Source organism: Schistocerca nitens, chromosome 1 (genome assembly GCF_023898315.1).
Source record: "Schistocerca nitens isolate TAMUIC-IGC-003100 chromosome 1, iqSchNite1.1, whole genome shotgun sequence".
In the NCBI taxonomy this organism is placed as follows: Eukaryota; Metazoa; Arthropoda; class Insecta; order Orthoptera; family Acrididae; genus Schistocerca; species Schistocerca nitens.
The window spans coordinates 1,128,227,374-1,128,244,169 of record NC_064614.1 but is presented as its reverse complement, the minus strand read 5'-3'; the positions used below and the strand labels follow the sequence as shown (position 1 = coordinate 1,128,244,169).

General features: G+C 41.9%; 1 pseudogene; it reads right to left on the bottom strand.

Moving 5' to 3' along the window:
* Positions 1–14,048: 14,048 nt before the first annotated feature.
* Positions 14,049–14,166, bottom strand: LOC126210312 (5S ribosomal RNA; annotated as a pseudogene).
* Positions 14,167–16,796: the final 2,630 nt, after the last annotated feature.

Here is a 16,796-nt window from a genome sequence, read left to right as displayed (position 1 = left end):
ACGAATGCATTGTTATAGTGAACAGACGTCACAGTGTTATTGTGTGTGTACATTCTTGCTTGTTAGTTCCACTATCACGTAACGACTATAAGGATCACATACTTAGAACATATACCGGCAACGCTAATGAGATTTTAATGCAACATTTTGGTTTATTTGAAAATACATTCTGAAATTAAAGTGCTTTCTGAGAGATACCAGATGACACAGAGGTTAGTTTATGTGACAGCTACACGATTTTATCACGACGCTACTAATGAGTGACAATTTGCAATGTTGCTTTTGCGGTGTATCTGTTTTATATTTGCACAGTTTTCTGAATTCTTTTGGAAAGAAAAACATGTTTTATTAATAACTTTTGTGGTATAGCTACAATGAGACAGCCTTTTCCGTAGCACAACAATACGTTACAGTACAGTACTTTCCTCATCACGGCAATAAGCGTAATAACTAAGATATCTATACGCAAAGCCTTTCACTTTTGTGTATCATGAGGTAAGTACATTGACTTTAGCAGAACTTTGCTTACAGAGGACGATAACTACGACAGTTCCACAGAATTATCTTACAGCAAGACGCGCATTTAGCGCTACAGGATACGCATTTGAGTGATTAATTTTGTACTTAAAACATTTTTTTTAAGATATTTGAAGTACAATGATACAAAGGTATTCCGTGATACATTTCATTCCATTGCAATAATCTGTAACACCTGAGGGTATAATTACATTAATCCTCAGGGGGGTACACGCCTACTTTGTGTACCATGTGTTTGGCACGCACAAGGAGCCCTAGGTAATATGGTATTTGCTTATACAACTTTACACATCGGTACCATATTTCTCTAACACAGAATTACACAGCTATCTGATTATTTGACAGAGAAACAAACATTCTTTTTACTACGTCAGTGACAGATGTTTACGCAATTACACAGTTGGATAACTTCACACTTATGAAACTGTATTTTGTCTGTACTTTGTAAACTGTTCATATTTTTTCAGAACCATTGTGATACTACGTGAGCTTTGAATGATGTATTTGGTATGGGATCATGATTTTTAAAGTACGTTTGAGGTCGATGACACCATTGAAATGAGCGGAGAATTTTTTTTAGGTTTTGATATTATTGCAGAAAGCTACGACGATTGAGAGATTTGACTGAGGTGTTATGATGTTATTTTTACGACGACGATGTGTATTATGCTGTTGAGATATGTTTATGATCAATAAGATGATGCTACCGTATATGAGGAATTTGATTATGCTACGGATTTCTAAGATGAAATATTGAAGACGTGTCGACGAATATGTATATGTGTAATAAAGTAAGGAATAATGAGTAGTGGTTAGGGAAAAAGGATGTTGGAAACCAAGAATTGTACTTTAAGAGTTATGAAATGTGTGTAAATGCGTGAATGTATCACAATGCTGATGAATATTTTTTTTTGGACACTTATATTTATAGGATTTTGTTTCTACAGATTGGTAACGCAAATTCTCAACCTGTGAATTTTTTTTTATATAAGACTGCCACTGTAGCGGAAACTGCTGTCGTAAATATTTCCATACGAAAGTTAAGTGACCACCTGCACGTAATGCGTCGCGGGCACCCACCTGGGCGACAGCGGCCCGAAAAAAAAAAAAAAGCCATTAGCCTTCCAGCGGCACAGGTAGAAAAAAAAAGGGGAGGCCATTATCCTCGCTATTGACGTTCCTTTGTAGAAAGCATCGTAAATACGAGACGCTAATAATAACTTGGAAACATTCTTACATCTGCACACCTGATTAGGACAAGTGTCTATCTACGAGAATTGAGAGAAATGCCATATGGCTTGCTTTATGTATTTATTTACTCATTTTGTTTAATATCTAGTTTCTAGCTGCACTGCAGCACTGGTTAAAATAAAATTTTATAGATGTACTAATATAAATATTTTCTGTCTCCAGATCCAGTAAATAATTTTATGATCTATTCAAAAAAACGAAGGAGCATAAAAAGATATTTCCCTTCACAGGAATTGCATACGGAATTTTCTTTTCAACTACTGGGTAATTTTTTTTGGTAGAATAACTTCTTGTGGTGCACCACTTTAATTACATAGACATTAAGATGTGATTATACATTTACCTTATCTGCATTGTTATCTTTAGTGTAATATTTTTTCTGCTTGAGCTATGTCATGTTTAGGTATAAGTTGCTGCTGTTTGCCAGGCACAGTGTTATTGAATTTGACTTTGTATTATTCTGTTAAGCCAGTTTTACTAATGATTTATTTTTATTGTTTGCTGCACATTGCCTTAGATTAGCTGTAATATTACAATTGCTTTGCTAATTTCTTAATGCTGCTTGCTTCGCAAATCTGCGTTTTTTTTCATTGCTGTTTATATTAATTGTTTTATGTGATGCTGCATTGCCTCGTCCCTTGGTATATATATCTGAGCTCAGTAGATTTAAGTTAGCTTAAGAGGGGGTAGACTATATAAGAGAACAAGTTGTGATGAATTGGAAGAAATACATTGAAAATCTATAAGAAAATGGTTTGGCCAAAACAGTATTTTGAAAGAGGATATGAACAAAAAAAGTAGGTTTTAGGGACAACAGGTTTAGGTAGGATTTTCTTGGAAATAAATGATGAAGTAAGATAATGGAAAATAAATAATGAGGTAAGGAATATGTGAACATATATATACAGAAAGCATGCTTGAATAGGATTTTTTTTGGTGGAAGCAAAGGTTGAAATAAGACGAAAGGTCTACAGAATGAAGTTTTGCGTTGGAATGCAGTACCTAATGATACACTGAAAACAAACCCTGTCCTTTCCTTTTGTGTTATCCCACTATGTGTTTGTGTACCCTTGTGTATTTGTTTTCTTCCTGTCTCTGTGTAGTTTCATAGAATTTTTTTCTTCTTCTAATACTAAGCTACATTCACTATGATGAGGAATGCTGTTATCCTCCAATATATTTGGCATTAATAATATGTTATTTTCTTTGTAGAGATGTTAGACATTATTTATCTGTTCTGTTTTGTTGCTCATGTGTGAAGTTGATGTTTCGAGGGTTATTCTGATCTTTTATGTATGTGCTTATGTCATTATCTATGTAACACTGATGTATACATTTTTATTCTTTTATAAAGCCTGTATTACTGCAAGTGTTATCTGTATTGTTATGTTCCTTAATGATGTATTTTGTATCTTTGTAAGTGTATTCTTATGTTATAAAATTGTAATTGACACCGGTTCGTCAAATTGGGTAACTTGTAAGTTACATTTCACTGCACACGTTTCTATTGGTCATAGTATATGGACAATATGTGAAAAGTAGGGACTGTTAGTGTTTGCACGTGTGTTAATAATTCAGCAAGGGACTGGTTAACAGCATTGCTGGTTCTCAGGACAATTCAAAAACTTTGTGAGTGCACAAGTGGTGGTTATGGACTTGCTACATTATCCGCAAGACTCTTCGATGGTGATTGTGCACCTGCACAGTCGCAGCAGATGGCTGCTGGCCATCTCTACAAGGACTACAGTGGGTCTGCATCTTTGATGACCCACCAGTACCTTTATCTCTACAAGGACTACAGTGGGTCTGCGTCTTTGCTAACTCACCAGGACCATTATTTCTGCAAGGACTGCAGTTGGTCTGCGCCTCTGATGGCCCACCAATACCATAATCTCTACCAGCACTACTGTGGGTCTGCTCTGTGATGACCTACCTACCAATATTCTTCAAAACTTCGACTGACTCTGCTGTGGGTTTGCTCTGTTGTGGCCCATTACCTGTCTGCATGTCGAGTCAGCACTGTCTTTCCGTTGGAAGGACAACACTACTTCTTCAAGACTGCATGGAAATCCACTGCGTCTGTGTGCATTGTCTTTTACTGCTCAGACTTTGAGAAAAACAAGGCAATTTTAGTGTGATCAACGATCAGGACTGTCTTTATGGACTGTGAGAAAATTTGAGCTTTTGACCAACATTGTATCAATAAGTGTGTGCATTTGATTTCTTTGCTATTGTAATTGTGAAAAAAATTTTTAACAAATATGTATTGGCCAGTGCCCAACAAAATTTGTAAAATTTTTTGTGGGGAGCATGGGGGCTATGTAAGTAGGCTGTTTAGGTTTTTTTATTAGTAACGCCACCTCTGTATGAAAATCACTGGCTGTGCTGTGTGCAGTCTGTGGCTGCTTTGCATTGTTGTAATACTCGCCATTGTAGTGTTAGGCAGCTGGCTGTGAACAGCGCGTAGCGTTGGGCAGTTGGAGGTGAGCCGCCAGCAGTGGTGGATGTGGGGAGAGAGATGGCGGAGTTTTGAAATTTGTCATGAACTGCTTTATATATGATGATATCAAGGTAAATACATTGTTTGTTCTCTATTAATATCTTTCATTTGCTAACTATCCCTATCAGTAGTTAGTGCCTTCCGTAGTTTGAATCTTTTTTTTAGCTGGTAGTAGTGGCGCTCGCTGTATTGCAGTAGCTTGAGCAGCGAAGATTTTTGTGAGGTAAGTGATTTGTGAAAGGTATAGTTTAATGTTAGTCAGGGCCATTCTTTTGTAGGGAATTTTGAAAGTCAGATTGCGTTGCGCTAAAAATACTGTGTGTCAGTTTAAGCACAGTCTCGTAAAATTGTTTGAAAGGGGACGTTTCAACTATACTGGTTGAATTACTAACAACGACTTTTTGCATTCCTTTGGTTAGATATGACATTATCCATTGATTGGCTACACCGTTAGTCCCATAAAGCTTCGATTTATCTAGGAGAATACTGTGATTCATAGAGATAAGATCGCAGAAATTTTGGAAATTTGTGGTAAGGTCTTATGGGATCAAACTGCTGAGGTCATCGGTCCCTAAGCACTACTTAATCTAACTTAAACTAACTTAGGCTAAAGACAACACACACACCCATGCCCGAGAGAGGACTCGAACCTCCGTCGGAAGACCGCAGAAAATGCCAGCTGGCGCTATTTCATTATTATTTGCTTGTAAAATATGGTGAGTGAACATATAAATGGCATTCTCACTAGCGCAACCCTTCTGGAACTCAAACTTTGAACTCCAAAAAATGGCTCTGAGCACTATGGGACTGAACTGCTGTGGTCATCAGTCCCCTAGAACTTAGAACTACTTAAACCTAACTAACCTATGGACATCACACAGATCCATGCCCGAGACAGGATTCGAACCTGCGACCGTAGCGGTCGCGCGGTTCCAGGCTGTAGCGCCTAGAACCGCTCGGCCACTCCGGCCGGCTGTGAACTGCAGAGGATATTATTGTTGCTAAGGTCAGATACTATTCTAGAATACACCACCTTCTCAAAAATTTCGGAAAATAATTTCAGCTGTGAAACAGGTCGGTGCTATTGACATCTCTTCTGTTACCTTTCTTAAACAGGGGTTTAAAAACGGCTGATATCAGTCTCTTTGGAAAAATGTCTTGAGTTAGTGATGCATTACATAATTCAGATAAGACTGGGCTTATTATGTGGGAACAAATTCCCTGCTCCATCTTGCCAAAACCTTTGCAGGAATTGCCTTTGGGCTAATACTTGGCTTCACAATACTTGTAACGTTGTTAACCTGTTCCTAATTTGTCCTGTACTATCTCGTCGTCACCCATCGCATGGTTACTACCTAGCAACAAGACTTCCTGTTCTTGCCGAGCTCCATTGAGTTTCTTTGCTACAAGTCTGCTGCACAATACAGTGACCTACACCTGGATGAGGTTCTTCCCCTCCTACTTCAGATAACAATTCAAATTTATCCGGTACTGTCAGCTCACACGTAGATGAAGTTAAAGAACAGTTCCCAGCCGCGCGGGATTAGCCGAGCGGTCTTGGGCGCAGCAGTCATGGACTGTGCGGCTGGTCCCGGCAGAGGTTCGAGTCCTCCCTCGGGCATGGGTGTGTGTGTTCGTCCTTAGGATAATTTAGGTTAAGTAGTGCGTAAGCTTAAGAACTGATGACCTTAGCAGTTAAGTCCCATAAGATTCCACACACATTTGAACATTTTTTTGAACTGTTCCCCTTTCGCCCATTGCTTGTTGTCTGTAGTTTCCACGATCTTTTTCCCCCTTCAGCTAGATTAGCTCTGATTTCACGTGATCTACTTCATCCTGAAGGGCACAGACCTTCGGCTCCTGCTCAGCGATTCTCTTGTCTTTTCTGCAAAGTCTACGTTTCCATGGGAGAGCCTCGTTGAGCCTCCCATTCATTTCCCACTATGGCCACACCAATGAAATTCCAGCCCACAGTGTATACATACCACTCCCCATTTCATTATCCTACTGCAACAACCACGCTTATCACGATTTTCAACACAGATTACATGTTTAAAAATAGAATTAAAGTGAAATGTAAATGGAGCCCAATACTTTTTATCAATAGTCAGGTCTAAAATAATTCTGGCCCTGTATAGGAGACAAGGTGGCGATCTTCTACAACCTTGGAGTAAAATATTATAACCAGCCACATCCATCTCTAAGAGGCAATCCTTCGTGCGTATTTGATGAGTCCTTGTTGTTCGATATCGATTATGAATAAGCCTTTGTATTGGTGTCCAAGCAACGGTATGATATACATGTGTGTCTTTTCTGCAAAGTCTACGTTTCCATGGGAGAGCCTCGTTGAGCCTCCCATTCATTTCCCACTATGGCCACACCAATGAAATTCCAGCCCACAGTGTATACATACCACTCCCCATTTCATTATCCTAACTACATCTACATCTACATACATACTTCGCAATCCACCATACGGTGCGTGGCGGAGGGTACCTCGACCACAACTAGCATCTTCTCTCCCTGTGGACATTGTTTTACAGGCCTACAGCACCACGAGGAAATATCGTCCGCTGCCCAGAGCAGCTTTCAGGCTGTCACAAAGGCGAAGGGTTGACACACCCATATTAATGTCCACTAACAGATGTAAGAATATTTTTGATCAGACAGTCGGTAATACTTCTTTTGCCCATACAAATGGATCAAATGTCTCTAAGCACTTTGGGAGTTAACATCTGAAGTCATCAGTCTCCTAGACTTAGGACCACTTAAACCTAACTACATCTACATCTACATCTACATACATACTTCGCAATCCACCATACGGTGCGTGGCGGAGGGTACCTCGACCACAACTAGCATCTTCTCTCCCTGTTCCACTCCTAAACAGAACGAGGGAAAAATGACTGCCTATATGCCTCTGTACGAGCGCTAATCTCTCTTATCTTATCTTTGTGGTCTTTCCGCGAAATATAAGTTGGCGGCAATAAAATTGTACTGCAGTCAGCCTCAAATTCTGGTTCTCTAAATTTCCTCAGTAGCGATTCACGAAAAAGAACGCCTCCATTCCTCCAGAGACTCCTACCCGAGTTCCTGAAGCATTTCCGTAACACTCGCGTGATGATCAAACCTACCAGTAACAAATCTAGCAGCCCGCCTCTGAATTGCTTCTATGTCCTCCCTCAATCCGACCTGATAGGGTTCCCAAACGCTCGAGCAGTACTCAAGAATAGGTCGTATTAGTGTTTTATAAGCGGTCTCCTTTACAAATGAACCACATCTTCCCAAAATTCTACCAATGAACCGAAGACGACTATCCGCCTTCCCCACAACTGCCATTACACGCTTGTCCCACTTCATATCCCTCTGCAATGTTACGCCCAAATATTTAATCGACGTGACTGTGTCAAGCGCTACACTACTAATGAAGTATTCAAACATTACGGGATTCTTTTTCCTGTTCATCTGCATTAATTTACATTTATCTATATTTAGAGTTAGCTGCCATTCTTTACACCAATACAAATCCTGTCCAAGTCATCTTGTATCCTCCTACAGCCACTCAACGACGACACCTTCCCGTACACCACAGCATCATCAGCAAACAGCCGCACATTGCTATCCACCCTATCCAAAATATCATTTATGTAGACAGAAAACAAGAGCGGACCTACCACACTTCCCTGGGGCACTCCAGATGATACCCTCACCTCCGATGAACACTCACCATCGAGGACAACGTACTGGATTTTATTACTTAAGAAGTCTTCGAGCCACTCACATATTTGGGAACCAATCCCATATGCTCGTACCTTAGTTAGGAGTCTGCAGTGGGGCACCGAGTCAAACGCTTTCCGGAAGTCAAGGAATATGGCATCCGTCTGATACCCTTCATCCATGGTTCGCAATATACCATGTGAAAAAAGGGCGAGTTGCGTTTCGCAGGAGCGATGACTTCTAAAGCCGTGCTGATGCATGGACAGCAGCTTCTCTGTCTCAAGGAAATCACACACACCCAAACCCGAGACAGGATTCGAACCTGCGACCGTTGCAGCAGCGCGGATCCGGGGTGAGGTGCCTAGAACCGCTCGGCCACAGCGGCCGGCTCCGCCCATACAACTGACTGTTTCAGATAAATGTAAGAAGTAACACGAAGTACTCTCTCCTCGACTTGCTGAGATTCTTTAACGCCTCAATCGGAAGGGGAGAACTCACGATCTAAGGTAGTCGTGCATTTCTGCAAGCGGCTCACGTGCGGGAGAACCGGTGGGAAGCTCTGGCGGTGGCGGCGGCAGACCTGTCTGGTGCGGAGCCGCGCACGGCCGCGGTTGAACGACCGGCTGAGAAGCTGAACGTCCCACGTGCAGCACGGGAAAGCGTCACTGCGCGCCGGCGAGTCCTCTGCGAATTTTCTAGCACCTGTTAGCACCTTGCAGCCAGACGCCGTAGGGTGGACCAGTCTGACCAATATACTGCACAGTTTCGGTGCACATGCACTCAGGAGGTCTGCCCTGTGTAGCCCCAATCTTCCAGTTCCCACGAGACTCCCACTGGTATTCGTTACAAAGACATACATTTACAGCTATTACAGAATTTTGTTCTTTTGATACACATTTGCACTAAATTTGTAGTGCGTGAATGTTTTGTTACCCCACGATGGAAAACTGTTTTGTGTGGAGGTCAGTTTGTTGGTGCCACCCTGGATACTTGAGAAGCTAATTTTCGGGCTGTCCATACAGTCCCGCTATCATTTCAAAAAATCATAACTCCGAAACTGTTAGAGACAGGGCACCGTGTTTTGTTGTTAAAAAAAAAAAGAAAAAAAAGTTTAGCAGTTCTCAAAATTTTTTCTGTTACGTGAGAATTTCAGTGTGTGTCCCACTTGTCACTCCTAGAACACCAAGGCTATATTCGAGTCTGCCTATGACTTGTGCACGAAGAGTATCAGTGTAATTGACTGGCATTGTAACCGGCCGGTGTGGCCGAGCGGTTCTAGGCGCTACAGTCTGGAACCGCGCGACCGCAACAGTCGCAGGTTCGAATCCTGCCTCGAGCATGGATGTGTGTGATGTCCTTAGGTTAGTTACGTTTAAGCAGTTCTGAGTCTAGGGGACTGATGACCTCAGGTGTTAAGTCCCATAGTGCTCAGAGGCATTAAAACCATTTTGACTGGCGTTGTGTATACGCGATCATTGACGTAACCTCACAAAAAGAGCATCGCTAGGGCGTACAGGCCATACACTGGAGTAATGACGACGCATTCACCCCTCAGGAAATGTCATTCACCACATACCACACGTTCCTGCTCCAATGTGGGCGCGGACCGTTATGCTGGAAGACGATTGAGGATTGCAGCACTTAAAAATGGGTGTACCACTCTATCGTGCATTAGGCCACATCAAACATTAACCTTTGGGCTACGACGTATGTGCTCTCGTGTGTTGTGTGGACCTTCGGAGCCCCAGATCCTAATGGTGTGGCGATTCACATGCCCGGAAATGTGGAACGTTGCTTCATCTGAAAACAGGCACTTTTTCAGACAGTCATTGTGGGCCAGCTGACGACAATCGTTTGCTGCAGTGCTCGGACCATTTACACTTTGTACGCAAAAAGGCGCAACCGTTTGTGTAATAAGCCTCCGTTCGTTTAGTAAGCCATTCAGCCAGGCTCCAGCTCTCGGCTTACACACATCTACATCTACATCTACATCCATACTCTGCAAGCGATCTGATGGTGTGTGGCGGAGGGTACTTCGAGTACCTCTATCGGTTCTTCCTTCTATTCCGGTCTCTTATGGTTCGTGGAAAGGAAAATTGTCGGTATGCCTCTGTGTGGGCTCTAATTTCTCTGATTTTATCCTCATAGTCTCTTCGAGAGATATATGTAGGAGGAAGCAATATACTGCTTGACCCCTCGGTGAAGGGATGTTCTCGAAACTTCAACAAAAGCAGAATCTTCCACTGGAGTTTGTCTATCATCTCCGTAACGCTTTCGCGATTACTAAATGATCCTCTAACGAAGCGCGCTGCTCTCCGTTGGATCTTCTCTATCTCATCTATCAACCCTATCTGGTACGTATCCCACACCGGTGAGCAGTATTCAAGGAGTGGGCGAACAAGTGTACTGTAGCCTACTTCCTTTGTTTTCGGATTGCATTTCCTTAGGATTCTTTCAATGAATCTCAGTCTGGCATCTGCTTTACCAACGATCTACTTTATATGGTCATTCCATTTTAAATCACTCCTAATGCCTACTCCCAGATAATTTATGGAATTAACTGCTTCCAGTTGCTGACCTGCTATATTGTAGCTAAATAATAAAGGATCTTTCTTTCTATGTATTCGCAGCACATTACACTTGTCTACATTGAGATTCAATTGCCATTCCCTGCACCATGCGTCAATTTGTTGCAGATCCTCCTGCATTTCAGTACAATTTTCCATTGTTACAACCTCTCGATATACTACAGCATCATCCGCATAAAGCCTCAGTGAACTTCCGATGTTATCCACAAGGCCATTTATGTATATTGTGAATAGCAATGGTCCTAGGACACTCCCCTGCGGCACACCTGAAATCACTCTTACTTCGGAAGACTTCTCTCCATTGAGAATGACATGCTGCGTTCTGTTATTTAGGAACTCTTCAATCCAATCACACAATTGGTCTGATAGTCCTTATGCTCTTAATTTGTTCATTAAACGACTGTGGGGAACTGTATCGAACGCCTTGAGAAAGTCTAGAAACACGGCATCTACCTGGGAACCCGTGTCTATGGCCCTCTGAGTCTCGTGGACGAACAGCGCGAGCAGGCTTTCACACGATCGTCTTTTTCGGAACCCATGCTGATTCCTACAGAGTAGATTTCTAGTCTCCAGAAAAGTCATTATACTCGAACATAATACGTGTTCTAAAATTCTACAACTGATCGACGTTAGAGGTATAGGTCTATAGTTCTGCACATGTGTTCGACGTCCCTTCTTGAAAAAGGGGATGACCTGTGCCCTTTTCCAATCCTTTGGAACGCTACGCTCTTCTAGAGAGGGAGAAGTTTACTGTTTATCTTTTTCTGCGTTTTCCTTGTAGTATATTTCTTAAATTTAATCTCACGTTTTGCAAGTGTTAATTCATCCCGTCTATAGCGCCGTAGTTGCTCGTTTGTCTTGTTTTGAAGAAAAGCGTCGTTTATCATAAGATGGGGCTGTAGTCGTATATTTGTTTCCGTTTTGGCACAGTTAACTTAGAAAATCTCGTTTAATTGTTCTGTTTCTCCTTCCATCAATTTAATTTGAATGGGTCCATTCATTATTAAGTTCATATTTCCGGAAAGTAGCGAAAATATTAAGTTGTTTGATTTAGAATTTTTCGCACTGTTCGTTTGTTGACGTGCAGTTTGCGTTCAGTGAAGTTACACTGTGTTGTGATCAAAGTAATTAACGGGTACTGCAGTTAACTTAGTGCTACGTTCTTGTTGTAAGCGGAAATAAATAACTGTTACGTCATATGATACACGTGACGCACTAACCGGTAGGTCAAATTTTTGCTGCTCATATATAACGATAATTCATGCAGAGTAAGGTCTGTTAAGTGATTTAATTCTATTTTTAAGCGTGTAATCTGTGTTTCAATGCGTGATAAGAGTGGTTGTTGCCGTAGGAGAGTCAAATTGGTAATGGTATATGTAAACTGCGAGTTGGAATTTGGGTTTCAATTATTTAACATTTTAAATAGACATTACAGTTTAATTTATATACACTAATGATTCCAAACAAGGGGATTCCATTTGGCTTCTCAGTACGAGCAACTTAAATTGGAAAGACCACATAGATAATATTTTGGGGAAGGCGCAACAAAGACTGCACTTTGTTGGCAGAACACTTGGAAGATGCGACAAACCCACTAAAGAGACAGCGTACATTACACTTGTCCGTCCTCTGCTGGAATATTGCAGCGCGGTATGGGATCCTTACCAGGTAGGATTGACGGAGGACATCGAAAAAGTGCAAAGAAGGGCAGCTCGTTTCGTGTTGTCGCGCAATAGAGGTGAGAGTGTCATTGATACGATACGAGAGTTGGGGTGGCAGTCACTGAAACAAAGGCGGTTTTCTTTGCGGTGAGATTTATTTACGAAGTTTCAATCACCACCTGACGCTGTTATTTACCGTCCAGTAAAATCGTCAGACGATCAATTACAATTACAAAATGACCTAGAGAGAATTTCTGTATGGTGGGAAAAGTAGCAATTCGCACTAAACCAAGAAAAGTGCGAGGTCATCCACATGGGTACTAAAGACAATCCGATAAATTGTGGGTGTACGATAAAGCGCACAAATCTAAGGGCTGTCAACTCGACTAAATACGTAGGAATTACAATTACGAGCAACTTAAATTGGAAAGACTACATAGATAATATTGTGGGGAAGGCGAAACAGAGACTGCGCTTTGTTGGCAGAACACTTAGAAGATGCGACAAAATCCAACTAGAAAGACAGCCTACATTACACTCGTCCGTCCCTTGCTGTAATACTGCTGCGCGGTATGGGATTTATACCAAGTAGGATTGACGGTGGACATCGAAGAAGTGCAAAGAAGGGCAGCTCGTTTCGTGTTATCACGCAACGGGGGTGAGAGTGTCATTGATATGATACGCGAGTTGAGGTGGCAGTCACTGAAACAAAGGCGGTTTTACGAAATTTCAATCACCAACTTTCTCTTCCGAATGCGAAAATATTTTGTTGACACCCACCTACGTAGGGAGAAATGATCATCATAATAAAATAAGAGAAATCAGAGCTCGAAAGGAAAGATTTAGGTGTTCCTTTTTCCCACGCGCCATTCGAGAGTGGAATGGTAGAGAAGTAGTATGAAAATGGTTCGATTAACCCTCTGCCAGGCACTTACGTGTGAATTGCAGAGTAACCATATAGATGTAGATGTAGATGTAGACTAATCCTCTGACCGTGTCTTCAGTATTCGCCTTATCTGAGAATATATTGTATTTACTCCAAAGCTCCATGTCATTTTGATGACGCTCGAGCAAATGACATGTCTTCAGGGCAAAAGTTTTCCCTTAGTGTCCCTCAACCACTGCAGAATATTGTAATACTACTTTTCTGACACAGCAAAGAGAGTAGAGGCAACAAAAAATTCAGTTTACACCAGAACAAGCAGTAGGTATTAAGGAGCAAGTTACCTGATGATTTTATCATCTGTGTGAACAAAAATATATTTAGGTTAGCTCCGATATATTATCAATAGGCGCCGTGAAGTATAGCAGTCGCTGAGGCAGCTTGAGATTGGGTTATCTGAGGAATATAAAACAGCCACAAGTGAGAAATCAAGCACATGGAGTAGTAATCGCACTTTCAGAATACACTTAAATAGGAGGTAGTGGGTTCGGTTAACGGTTTTAAACTAGTGCCTCCCTCGCGAATTATCAATGATGATTTATTTGCAAACACCAAACAGACTCTTAACTAAATTACAGCGTCGGCTAAGATAAAATTCGAATTCAATGAAAATAATAGTCGAACTGATGCAATTGGCTACAAGGTACAAAGCACACCGTCGTCAGGCCACAAGTGGCCCATTGGGACCATCCGACCGCCGTGTCATCCTCAGTTAAGGATGAGGATAGGAGGGGCGTGTGGTCAGCACACCGCTGTCCCGCTCGTTAGGATAGTTTTATTTGACCGGAGCCGCTACTGATTGGTAGAGTAGCTCATGGTTGGCATCACAAGGCTGAGTGCACCCCGAGAAATGGCAACAGCGCATGGCGGCCCAGATGGTCACCCATCCAAGTGCCCGTCACGCCCGACAGCGCTTAACTTCGGTGATCGGACGGGAACCGGTGTATCCACTGCGGCAACGCCGTTGCAGTACAAGGTGCAAGCTACATATTATTTACACTTCCGAAATTAAAATATTAATTTATTATTGTACAACAAATATGAGAACACTCTTACAATAGCTAAACTGTCCACACCGTTCTCGACAAATGTGCAGTAGAAGAGTAATGGTAATTCATATGTTTTTAGAACAAGTGTGAAGCTCCTAAGCCACTCAGAGATGGTAATAAATTGCAGTCTATCCTCTTATTGTGAAAGTGAAATAGTTTTATTAACGTTCACTTTTGAAAACTTTCCGGAAGGATAAAATACGGTTCTATGAAGTATTACTACAACATGCGCCCAGCACTGAAAATGGTCCAGTTAGTACACGACAAACTGAACTTCTTTTAACAGCGAAGAAAGTAGGTATCAACTGCTGAGTACCGAAGCATGTGGGAATTTGGGGAAATGGACAGTCAGACCAGTAGCCTTCAAAATGGCTTATGTGACGGAGGTGCGTTCCAAGCAGAGAGCAGTCATCGAAGAGGGTTCAAATGGCTGTGAGCACTATGGGACTTAATATCTGAGGTCATCAGTCGCCTAGAACTTAGAACTACTTAAACCTAACTAACCTAAGGACATCACACACATCCATGCCCAAGGCAGGATTCGAACCTGCGACCGCAACAGTTGCGTGGCTCCAGACTGAAGCGCTAGAACCGCTCAGCCACCGCGGCCGGCAGCTGTCATCGTGTTTCTTTTAGCTGAAAACCGAAGCATCGCAGACAATCTTAGCCGCTTGTAGAATGTCTACGGAGACTTGGCAGTGCACAAAAGCACAGTGAGTCGTTGGGGGGCGAGGCGTCTGTCATCATCGCACAAGGTCGCGCAAACCTGTCCGATTTCCCAGGTGCCGGCCGGTCGCACGCACCTGTGACTCCTGCAATGTTGGCACATGCGGACACTCAGAAACGTCTCTGTGAAGTCGTTTCATAAGACGCTTGTCGAATTCGGTACAACTTATTCACTCGACTACCTGATTTTAGCTCAATTCATGAACTCTTCCAGAAAGACTGAGCACTCAAATAAGGCCTATTGAATATTATATGTGTGTTTTAATGTGGTGTTTCGATTTTGTTTTGTGGGAAACGCTGAGATGGTCATCGTGTGCTGGGAGCAGACGATGTCGTTTGTCGTTCGAAGGAGAGCATAGGATGACCAGCTTAGGTTTCCAATACCTGAACGGAGAGGTTTACCCATCTCATTCGAAGCCTGTGTCGAAGGTTGTTTTAGTGTGTGAGGTTGCTGACGGAGGGCTACCCCTCCGGTAGCTTCCGCTGCACGGGGAGCTAGGTAATCTCGAAAGGAAAAGCGTCACTCTTCGGTGAACGCTTGGTGAGTACGGATCGTAGCTTTTAAGGGGGGTTTCAGGTGGTAGGAAGCAGGTTGAGTTAACACTTCGTTATGTTTAACTGTTGAAATACTTCAACTTAAAAGAAGCGTGTGAAGCGATTTATTTTTTCCGAATGCGCCATAATTATATTGCTTTAAATAGGCGATTTTTGGGTGTTTGAGTTAAAAGTGTGGATTTTGAACAACGATGAAGTAGAATTTCAAACGGTAAATCTGATTAGGAAAAGCTGGTTAGGATCACTTCAACCGTACGTGAGTGTAATACTGTGTCGAAGCGAGTATGATTTAAAGATTTCTTATGTTATATTTTGTTGAAGTTGCTTTTGTCTTTTTGTGTTGATTTTGTGCCACGTGTTTGGTAATCAATAACCCTTCTGGTCCACCACGGCACCGCAATAGGCTTTATTTTAACAGTTTGCTTGTTTAATGAGCTATAATTTCTGCAAGAATATCTGTTCTTTCGTGCACTTTCTACAAAGCAGCACAACAGTTTGATTCGGAATGCACCACGTGCTCTAGTTCGGCCGTTTGCAAGCAGCAGACGCAGTATGTTGAATAATTATCGCACAGCCTCGTGCATTGGTTAAACCTCTGTCCAGAATAGTGCATGCGTAGAATCGTAATGCGAATCTCACTTAGATATTTTTATGGTATGAATGCAAAGGAAATGATTGTATCATTGTCTCCCACCCCCGTTTTCTGTGTTTCTTCTTGCTGTAGTTAAATTTTACTCTGTTACATTCTCACGTAATTCTTACTTATATATTTCTACTCAGGCACCAGTTATGCGTAGTTAGGATGTGCAACCAAATACTTAGATACAATAAATAATCTACGTGAAAGATAAATTCTGTGGTGTTGATCTTACCCACTTACTCCGGTTTCCAATCCTGAATTAATCAAGTTGCTTCATGCACGACATGGAGTGCTATTTATCTGGCTGCTTAAAGAAATTTGCATGCTTGTAATTAAATTTTTAAAGTAATTAAGCTAATAATTTTCCAGCTCCGTTTTTTTCTAAATGCTTAGGAAGGGCTTTGGCTGGTGGCGACCCTGAATTTCTGAATTTTTATCATTATTTGTGTGAGAGAAGCAGCTAGAAATGCGAGATAACGTATACGGCTCGATGAAAAACGTCGTAAACATGGTAATACGTTGCAACTCTCATTCGAGGTGATCGACGTATCACAAACAAGCATCCTGCTGCGCAACTGTACATCTCTGTTGGCAGTGCTGACACACTAATCGGAGGACAGAAAGATGTG